At 42.8% G+C, this 11,350-nt stretch overlaps 1 non-coding gene across 1 annotated transcript; it reads right to left on the reverse strand.

Annotated features, from left to right (window-relative positions):
- Window positions 1-9,238: 9,238 nt before the first annotated feature.
- LOC135969204 (small nucleolar RNA SNORA61) lies at window positions 9,239-9,368 on the reverse strand. The gene has a single exon (XR_010584323.1). It is a non-coding gene; the product is annotated as a small nucleolar RNA SNORA61 (small nucleolar RNA).
- Window positions 9,369-11,350: the final 1,982 nt, after the last annotated feature.

Consider the following 11,350-nt stretch of genomic DNA (forward strand, 5'->3'; position numbering starts at 1 on the left):
GTCTCCCAGCCGGCTGTCTCTGCCATGAGGCTTCCATCTGTTGGTCCCAGCTCTCTGGAAGTGCTATTCTTTCCTAAATGCAGCCCTGTTTTCTCCTCCACTACCTCCTCTGCCAAGACTGCTTTCATAGGAGTTCCCCAAATGCAGATCCAGAGTATTTACACATGGAAATAAGCAAATGCTACAAGTTAGAATTTTCTCTTCTCCCTTCCCCAGGCAACTCTGGTTACTAACATTTACCAGCATAGCACTGCATGCAGTTATAAATGTAGTAAATCATACTGCTATATATTTCTATATCCAGATCCTTCATATGACATGGCTGGAAGATAAGGTTCCCAGTCAGAGCTACGATAGAAAGATGGGCAGAGGCTTCGTTTCACCTAGGAATATCCCCAGGGGTAGTCAGCAAAAGTATGCTGAAGGAAAAGACAACAGACTTCCAAGGGCCTGGAGGAAGCACCTGTTTTCTAGGAAAAGAAATTTTCTTTTTTCTTTTTATTTTTTTAAATATACTTTTAGTAGAGATGGGGTTTCACTATTTTGGCCAAGCTGATCTCAAACTCCTGAACTCAGGTGATCTGCCCTCTTCGGCCTCCTGAACTGCTGGGATTATAGGTTTGAGCCACTGCACCTGGCCTCAGGAAAAGTAATTTTTTTTTTTTTTTTTTTTGAGAAGGAGTTTTGCTCTTGTTGCCCAGGCTGGAGTGCAATGGCATGGTCTTGGCTCACTGCAACCTCCGCATCCCAGGTTCAAACAATTCTCCTGCCTCAGCCTCCCAAGTAGCTGGGATTACAGGTGCCCGCCACCACGCCCGGCTAATTTTTCTATTTTTAGTATAGATGGGGTTTCACTATATTGGCCAGGCTGGTCGTGAACTCCTGACCTCAGGAGGTCCACCTACCTCGGCCTCCCAAAGTGCTGGTATTGTAGGCGTGAGCCACCATGACCGGCCAGTAAAAGTAATTTTCTAACAGGTGAAGGAGATGAGTAGGTCTGTGTTCCTCAGAATGGGGACACAGGCTGGGTGGCTAGAGAGTGGCCCACTGAGGCAGGGCTGCCCCCAATAGGCAGTCTAGGTCTTTGCTCATCTGGCTGGCAACTCTACTTGCAGTAGTGGGGATGTATCCAGACTAGGAGGATTGGTGAGAGCCCCAGACTCGGGATGTGGAGAGCCGGTTTCTGACTGTGACAGTTATGATGGTCCCTGGAGAGGGTAGGGGAAGAGGGAGAAGCCTGTGAGTTAACAGTGAAACATCCTGTAGCAATGGCCCAATGAATGAGGGATTGGCAGTGCCAAGCTCCTAAAGGAGCATTAACTGTGCTGGGGGCAAGGATGCAGGGGTCCCACAGAGGTGGAATGAATTGCCCTGGCAAGTCTAGGACCCCTGGAGCCCCACTGAGACTCCATCATCGTAATTCCAAAAACAGGAAAATGTTTGTAAATCAAATCTGCTCTGTTTTCTCTATTTCTCCAGATTTGTTTTCTTCTTGGACTCATTATCTTTATGGAAACTAGGTCGAGTTGGATTCTTTTCTATTTCTATCAGCCATGGATAGCCCCATTAGCTCTCTAACACTGTTAGAGAGTCTTTCAATTATGTTAAATGAAGCCAAATTTGCCATTCTTTAAAACGTTTAAGTTTCCATGCAAGTTCCCTTGACCTGGTTTTCTTTTGTCCCCTTGGGACACAGAATTCCTGTTAATGATACCTTATGACACTGCAGGAGACAGGAAGACATTGATGTCAAAGGGCAGCTGACCCTCGAAACCGATAGGCTGGAGAAGAGCCATTTTTCCCTTTCCCAGGTCACAAATGATGTGGGAGAGAAGTTGCCAAACACTGGCCTTGCTTGTTTTTTAAACATCAATTTAGGAAAGTATAGACACAAGGAAGAGAAAATTCAATACTAATTCAAAGAAATGTATTTAATTTGAATGTTGGATAAACAGTAGCTATGTCATGAGGTAATAATAAATAATAAAATAAAATAATACTTTGACATCCAAATTTCGAGAGCTTAGCTAGGTGTGAGGATGTGTGCCCATTGTCCCAGCTACTCCCGGGCTGAGGTGGGAGGATCGCTTGAGCCCATGAGTTTGAGGCTGCAGTGAGCTGTGATCACACCCCTGCACTCCAGCCTGAGTGACAGAGCAAGACCCTGTTGAAAGAAAGAAACAGAGAAAGAGAAGGAGGAGAAAGAAAAGAAAGAAAAGGAAGAAAGGAAGAAAAAAAGAAAAGAAAAGAAAGAAAGAAAGAAAGAAAGGGAAACAAAAAGAAAAGAAAAGAAAAAAGAAAAGAAAGAAAAGGAAGAAAGGAAGAAAGGAAGAAAAAAAGAAAAGAAAGAAAGGGAAACAAAAAGAAAAGAAAAAAAAAAGAAAAGAAAGAAAAGGAAGAAAGGAAGAAAAAAAGAAAAGAAAGAAAGGGAAACAAAAATAAAAGAAAAGAAAGAAAAGAAAGAGGGGAGGGGAGGGGAGGAGAGAGGAGAAAAAGAGAAGCCAAAAGCTGTGCCAAGGAGTCTCAAAACACCCCCAACCCATCCAAGCATTCTTAGGCTTAAATGATAATTATCTCAGATCTGGAGGTAACAGGGCAACCTGAAACCAATGCTCCTGTTTATAACATTCACCCACAATCTGACTTGCCACAGAGTCTTAGGACCAAAGTCCCAGGCCCAAATCTATGGTGTTGGGATTGACAAAGACCATCTGATGGTTCTACTAAACCAACTTAGACCTTTCTGATCTTATTTAAAATGGGGGATGAGACCGTGCCTCTACCCCTAAATTGTTATGTCTATTACTGTGCTACCATCTAATGGCGAAGTGTATTAAAACACAAATGAAACCTAGTCCAGGGAACACTGACTACCCTTAAATTTTTTTTTTCTATGGCCAATAGTTACATCTCTCTATCTCTCCAGATAAGGCACCAAATGTTCTCCATCATTCATAAAAAATGCCCCGAGATCTAAGATTTCTGGTAGGGAAAAAGTAATAAAGTCTAATTATTCAGAAAAAAATTATGTAACATTAGGGAGGACAGAGGGATTTTTCTAAAACACTCTCAAAGTGTACAACATAAGACAAAACATTATTTTAAGATAGATATTGTTTAACTTTCTCATATATGAGAAGTGACTAATGGCAGAAATATTAATGCAGTATAGTATGTGCATAATGCACTACCATTTTACAGAGAGGATAAAAATGAAGCCATCACCCTCTACAGAGACTATTCACCACCCTAAAAATAAAGTCTCATAGCAAAAATAAAGTTTTACTGTTATGTGATAAAAAAGATAGCAGATTACCAACATTTTTCCCTCTGCTCCCACTGGCTAAGATTTCAGATCATTACAACTTATTTGGGAATTTTCCTCCCAGGCCTAAATGTTAGAATTGGGGATCATTTTGGGAAATGTACTAGGCAATGAAATCAAAGAATACTCCTCCCCACCCCTAAGCTCTTCCTTTTCTCTAAAAGGGCACAGAACATATATATTGGGGATTTTCCACTTCCTGAGCAGTTCCATTAATGTCACCAATAACTCAAACTTTAAATCACATCAGGAGACAGCCAGGTCCCTAAGAACTCCTGGGACACAGCCAGCTGGTCCACAGTGCATCGAGGCTTGCTGCAGAGCCCCCAGAGAGCGGTCCTGCATGGGCTGGGAGGGTGTCATGGACAGGTGACAACCAGACACTCAACCAGTTGGTAGGGCACAGCTGCCATGGGAACAGCAAGTGAGATGGGTAGGTAGAATTAGGACACCCCAAAACATGGCTTTGAACACGAGTTGTGCTGTGAAATTTTGAGATACATATTAGTAAATTAAAAAAAAAATCTAGAGATGTAAATTTCAAGTTGATTTCCAACCAGGGCATGGACAGGGTCACTATAAGAGCAGAGAATATAGCTTCTGGGTTGGGATACACACTGATGTGCCCCTTCCCAAACAGTGCCTCTCTCTCCCGCAGCTACTGGAGCACGGAGTAATGGAAATCATGTACTGCTAAGTTATAAGCATATATAAAAACATAAAACTGGGCCAGGTGTGGTGGCTGATGCCTGTAATTTCAGCACTTGGGGAGGCTGAGGTGGGAGGAGTGCTTGAGCCTAAGGGTTTGAGACCAGTTGCTACTGAGGCAGCTGAGGCAGGAGGATCCCTTGAGCCCAGGAATTCCAGGCTGCAGTGAGTTATGATCAAGCCACTGCACTCCAGCCTGGGTGACAGACAGCAAACTTGTCTTCGAAAAAAAAAAAGACAACTCACAGAACTGTACAAAACATCACATCTCTTCCTCTCTTGACATTTATTTTCACCCCTGCCCACAGGTAAGATACAATCACCAGTCCTATCTCCTAAATCAGTGGTTCTTAAACTGTTGTCCCCAGTCAGCGGCATCAGTGTCCCCTGGGAACTTGTTAGAAATGCAAAGCCTGAGCTGGGCGAGGTGGCTCACGCCTGTAATCCCAGCACTTTGGGCTTGTGCATGGATCACCTAAGGTCAGGAGTTCGAGACCAGCCTGACCAACACGGTGAAACCCTGTCTGTACCAAAAATACAAAAATTAGCTGGGCGTGGTGGCACACGCCTGTAATTCCAGCTAGTTGGGAGCTGAGGGAGAATTGCTTGAACCTGGAAGGCAGAGGTTGCAGCGAGCCGAGATTGCGCCACTGCACTCCAGCCTGGGCAACAAGAGTGAAACTCTGTCAGAAAAGAAAAGAAAAAAGGGAAGGGAAGGGGAAGGGAGGGGAGGGGAGGGGAGGGGAGAGAAAAGGGGAAAGGAAAGGAAGAAAGAAAAGAAAGGAAGAAAGAAAGAAAGGAAGAAAGGAAGGAGAGAAAGAAGAAGGAAAGAAGAAGGAAGGAAGGAAAAGAAAAAAGAAATGCAAAGTCTCAGGCCTCATCCCATTATTACTGAATCAGAAACTATGGGTGTAGGTTCCACAAATCTGCATTTTAACAAGTTCTCTGGGTGATTCTGATACACACACGAGCTTGAGAACTGCTGTTCCAAATGCAGACGCTGAAAGCGCATACGGGGATGCAGTTTGTTTGCTAAAAGATGGCAAACAAGGGTGTAACCAAGTCTAGATAAAACGTGAAGCTCTGGAATCAACACCTTCCTCCTGTACCTTCAACTCCCTCAAATGTCATATGATGTGGCGTTTTGGTCCAGACCGCCCCAGCGGCTTTAGTGGGGTCAGTCCACCTCAAGAGCCTGGTTATTTTCTCTGGGAACTGAAGCAAAGTTGTTGGAACAAAGCTAGTAATCCAAGGTAGAGTTAAATAGAGAGGTCCTTGGGGACCCTATATCTCCTTATTTTGTTTTCTAATCTTTAGGATCAGTGGTTCATTTCCTAATCCAGCAAGAATGGTTGGCAAGTCTGGGCTGTTAGGTGGGAGAAACACCGCCCTGGAACACTGAGATCTTGTTGTACACAAAGGAAACAGCGTGGTCCTGCTAACAGCTTGGGAACTGAGATAGCAACAGAACCACCAACAGAACTCTGTGAAAAGAGGACAAAAAGCCATTTATTGTATGGTTGCTCTTTTCTGATAAATATAAAAGCTACAGAAAAGTCTAAATAATACCGTAACTAAAACCTATATTCCCACCACCTAGATTAATAACTGTTAACACTGTGTCAAGTTAAACAGCAGTTTTGCAAAGCTGTGAAAAGACTGCATCTGGCAGTGAGCTGGGAAACAAAGACGAAAACAGCTAGAATAGGGAGAAATGAGCTAAGTGTTTCTGAAATAATTTTTTAACAAAGAATGTCCCCATTCTTTTATCAGAAAACATTTCAAATATGAAGTTTCCACATAGCTACTAATAATAGTTTGTAAATTTGTGTAGCTGGAGGCCGGAGAGTTGAAATTTACAAATAATGAAGAGCAGAAAAATAGCTGGAGAGGAAGCCAGCTCGTTTTCTTGGGAAAAACAGAATATGCTTTCGGACAACTCCCTACCCCCTGAAGCGAGCAGGAAAGAAATCAGGCTGGTTCAACAGAAATCCCGCTGCAGATCAAGAAGTGTGAGGCTTTCCCATCGCTGTTTATGGAGTTGAGGCCAAACCCTGGAAGATCCAGGAGAAAGAACTGTCACCCGGGGCATTCCCTCGCTGGCTGACCTTGGACTATCTGCTTGATGTTACCCATCAAAGCAGAGGAGCAGTAAGAACATGCACTGAAGTAAGAATCATGAGCTATTAGTGCTTCTACCCAGGGTGGGGAAAACATGGAAGTGTGGAGTCTGGAGGGCTGCTTCCCAGAGGACAAGGTCACAGGGAGCTGAGCTGGCCAAGGAGCAGGCAGGAAGGGCTGTCATCTTTGCTCTGATCCAACCAGTTTTACAGTCACCATGGCAGCCCCTGTGGCAACATCCACAACTTCTGAAATGATACCTCCTGCAGCTCTGAGGGTGTGTCTTCTGTTCTTTGACAAGTGCATTCCATTGCTAAAGGGGAACAAAATTTAAAATGTTTATCCTTCCCTCTTAACCCTGCTGGAAAACCTCTTCCTTGCTTAGACAAACCCATTTCCCCTGCAGGCAGGACAAACATGGAAAGGGGCAGAGAAGTTTTTGTTTGTTTGTTTGTTTGTTGTTGCTGTATAAGAGGGCTAGAGGAGGGGAAATCTAGACTAGTCATCCCCTGGGTATCTCCTGTTTGTGTACATATTGGTAAATTTAATATATTCATTGGAGAATTTAATAAAGTTAAGCACAGAGTTCAGCGGGGCAGCTTCAGCTAAACTTCCCACATTCCCACGCCCCAGGTGAAAAGCTGTGTTGTCTATCAACCAGCACCTGCCCTTTCAAATAAATGCTATGTGTCATCACAGTCACAGGCTTTATGAGGACCAAGGACACCAAGTCCCCAACTGATGTGCTTCCTTCCAGATCCTTCACAACCTCAATTGATGCAATGAGAGTCTGTTTGCCACAGCCAGAGCAATCTGCGGAGGATGACCGCAGAAACGTTCAGGCCCATTAAAAACCAGTAACAAGAAATGGATTTTTCACCTGGCTTCCTATGCAAAAAAAAAAAAAAAAAAAAAAAATTGGGGGAAAAAGAGAATGTAAATTACATGTATGTGTGGTTGTGTATGCATTGCTGTTACCTCTATTAGAAATTCATTCTTTTAGTCAATAAACATTTTTGGCACTTATTATGTACAAAGCTCTGTGCTAGATTCTGTTAACAAACATGAGTAAGGCATAGTTCCTGGCTTCCAAGAGCTCATGATGTGGAGGAGAAAATCACACACAAAAACTAAAAAATCATATTATAAGTTCTATAATAAAGGCTCATTCATCTGTTCAACAAAGATTTATTGTACACAATGTGCCAGCCTCAAGTATGAACAAATAATTTGGAGAGCACAGAGGCCAAATGTAACTACCATTCTCCTTCAACCATGAAAGGTGTGATAAAAGAGCTCCCATGGGTATGCTCTTTAAGGAGAGGGTCCCTATCTTTTTGTACACCGGTCATACCTGGTGTGCGCCTGGCAAATGTTCAATAAATACTGCTCATTAAAGAATGGATTTTTTTGTTCTGTTATTAATTAAGCATTTTCAACATCATCCTTCTTTGCCATCTACTCATTAATTCCATAAGCACTTACTGACCATCTACACATATGCTGGGAGCAAGAAACAAGAAGCTGTTCAGTGAGGGAAACAGGAGCGAAACTAAACTGAGCCTCAAAGAATGTGTAAGAATAAAACGAATTGTGGCCAGGTGCAGTGGCTCATGCCTGTAATCTCAGTACTCTGGGAGGCCAAGGCGGGAGGATTGCTTGAGCCCAAGAGTTCAAGGCCAGCCTGGACAACATAGGAAGACCCCGTCTCTACAAAAAAATTTGAAAATAAAACAAAACAAGTTGTGTGTGTCTGAGGGATGACATTTCATGGAGGGAGGATGGTTTAAGAAAGACATAGAAGAGAGGTGCAGTGTGGGCATGTGGGGATCTCCAAACAGTTCAGTGTCTTGAGCTTTCCACTTTCAAAAACTTGATCTTGTCAGATCTAACCTTGAGCTAACCAAACTTTTGAGGGAAAGTGTATCAACTAGAATGCCGATTCCTCAAGTCATTACTCTGTCTGGTGGGCTAGATGTTCATGTGGGCGTTGGAATATGTATATATCCAAAAGGATGCTTGAGTGAGCATGACACTGGGGCAAATTGCAAAGCTAGTGATCTTGTCATCAACTTAGGATAGCCGGCTGCATCTGTCTTTATCACCATCTTCTCTCTCCCTCTGTCATAAACAAGCTTCCAGGATGCTGCACTCTTCCCTACTTCCTCAGTTCACACACTCCTCACCCCATTGCAATCTGAATTCTACCCCACCTCTCCCCTGAGGCTGCCCCCACCTAGGTCATAAACACTCTCTCTGTCGCTAAATACAGGATTCCTCTTAGTCCTTCTCATTCTTTTTTTTTTTTTTTTTTTTTTTTTTTTTTTTTTTTTTTTTTTTTGAGACGGAGTCTCACGCTGTTGCCCAGGCTGGAGTGCAGTGGCGCGATCTCGGCTCACTGCAAGCTCCGCCTCCTGGGTTCCCGCCATTCTCCTGCCTCAGCCTCCTGAGTAGCTGGGACTACAGGCGCCCGCCACTGCGCCCGGCTAATTTTTTGTATTTTTAGTAGAGACGGGGTTTCACTGTGTTCTCGATCTCCTGACCTTGTGATCCGCCCGCCTCGGCCTCCCAAAGTGCTGGGATTACAGGCTTGAGCCACCGCGCCCGGCCAGTCCTTCTCATTCTTGATGTGTCTGTAGCTTCTGACCCTAAGATGAGCTCTCCTTCATCCATTTCGATGCTACCACTCCTTCCTGTTTTCCTTCTGATATCACAGGCCCCCTTGCACCTTCCTTTTACTCTGCCAACCCCACAACTAGTAGTTTTCCTCTACTGTTCTCGCTTTCTATGAGACCATGACTTTAGTTGTCACCTATACAGTCTAAAGATTTCCAAATTAAGACTGGTGGCTCTAATGGCTTTTTCAAGAAATTATGGTAAAATACACACAACATGAAGTTTACCATCTGCTATGGTTTGAATGTTTGTCCCCTTCAAAATTCATGTCAGAATTTATTCCCCAGTGTGGCAGTATTGAGAGGTGGGGCCTTTAAGAGGTGATTAGGTCATGGGGAGCTAATTCATGGATTAATGGGTTATCACAGGAATGGAACTATGGCATTATTATTATTATTATTATTATTATTATTTCAAACCATTGTGGAAACGATATGCCAGACTACAAGACTGCGAAGCCACCTTCAGTGTTACTTTTCCTCCTTTTACAACCACCAAGACCAGCATTCAGATCCAATGGGAAAAGGAACCAGAGGATCAGAGATTGGTGGCTTAAAGAGGAGGAAGAGAGATCTGAACTAGCACACTTGGCCCGCTCTACATGCAATGCCCTGCACCACCTCAGGACTCCGCAGAGAGCACCCCCAGCAAGAAGGCTCTCACTAGATTCATCCCCTCAACCTTGGACTTCAAAGCCTCCAAAACTGTAAGAAATAAATTTCATTTCTTATAATTTACCCAGTTTGAGGTATTTTGTTATAAGTAATGGAAAATGAACTAAGACAACATCATAATCATTTTTTGGTTTTTAAAAATCATAACCATGTTTAAGTATACACTTCAGTGGCATTAAGTACATTCATGTTGTTGTATAACCAGTGCCACCATCCATCTCCAGAACCCTTTTCATATTGCAACACTGAAACTCTATACCCATTGTAATAGTCTGTTCTCATGCTGCTAATAAAGACATACCCAAGACTGGTAATGGACTCACAGTTCAACATGGCTGGGGAGGCCTCACGATCATGGTGGAAGGTGAAGGAGGAGCAAAGCCATGTCTTACATGGCAGCAGGCAAGAGAGAATGAGAGCCAAGTAAAAGGGGAAACCCCTCATAAAACCATCAGATCTCATGAGACTCATTCACTACCACAGAATACTATGGTATTCATTTATTTCCCACCAGGTCCCTCCCACAACATGTAGGAATTATTGGAGCTACAATTCAAGATGAGTTTTGGGTGGGGACACAGCCAAACCACATCACCCATTAAACAATAACTCCCCATTTTCCCCTTCCCTACCCTTCCCCACAATCACCTTTCTACTTTTTGTCCCTATAAGTTAGATTATTCTCTAACTCAAGGACAAAAAGTAGCAGTACCTCATGTAAGTGGACTCATACAGTATGTATCTTTTTGTGACTGGCTTATTTCACTTAGCATAATGTCTTTGAGGTTCATCCATGCTATAGTATGTATCATAATTTCCTTCTTTTCATGGCTACATAATATTATATATATACACACACACACACACACACACACACACACACACACACACACACACACATTTTGTTTATCTATTGATCCATTGGTAGACCTCTTGTTGCTTCTACCTTTTGGCTGTTGTGAATAGTGCTTCTATAAACATGGGTGAAAAAAATATCTCGTTGAGACTCTACTTTCAATTCTTTTGGGCATATACCCAGAAGTGAAATTGGTGGACAAAATCATAATTTTATTTTTAATTTTTTTAAGGAACCACCATACTGTTTTCACAGAGGCTGCAACATTTTACCTTTCCACCAATGGTGCACAAGAGTTCCACTTTCAACACATCCTTACCAACACTTGTTATTTTCTGTGTGTTAAAAAAAAAAAAATAGTAGCCATCCTAATGGTCATGAAATTCAAATGGCTTTTATGAACTCTAGATTTGCATAGCAAGCTGCCTACTGGGTACCTCATCTAAACATCCCAGAGAACCTCAAACTCAACTTGCCCAAAACAAGTATTTTTCCCCAAACCTGATCTCTCCAGTGTTCCCTATTTTGACAAAAATACTACACTTTTTCCAAGTGCCAAAGTTAGAAACCTGTATGGTTTTCTTTTCTGCTCTGGCAATTCTAGCTCCTTGATGTCTCCTGAATCTTCCCACTTCTCCCCACCTAATCCCACCACTATCATCTTATTTCAGGCCAGGGTCATTTCACATATAACCTTCCACATGAGTCCTTGCCTCCTGCCTTGCTCTCTCTCATTTATTCTGCCCAAAGCAAGTTATCATTTAAAATAGATGTGATCCCATCTTCCCCCATTTAAAGTCCTTAAGGAGCTTCCTAATGTCTTCAGGATAAAGCCCAAAGTCTTTTGAATGACAAAGTTCATAGCTTGACCCTTTGTCATCTTGTCCCTGCTTACGGGTAAAACTTATCTCTTATCACTTCTTCCTTTTCTATTTAGTTCATGTTGAACCACTTGCAGTTGCCCAGATGTATTACAATTGCTCTTACCAC

This window comes from Macaca fascicularis, chromosome 1 (assembly GCF_037993035.2).
Source record: "Macaca fascicularis isolate 582-1 chromosome 1, T2T-MFA8v1.1".
NCBI lineage: Eukaryota > Metazoa > Chordata > Mammalia > Primates > Cercopithecidae > Macaca > Macaca fascicularis.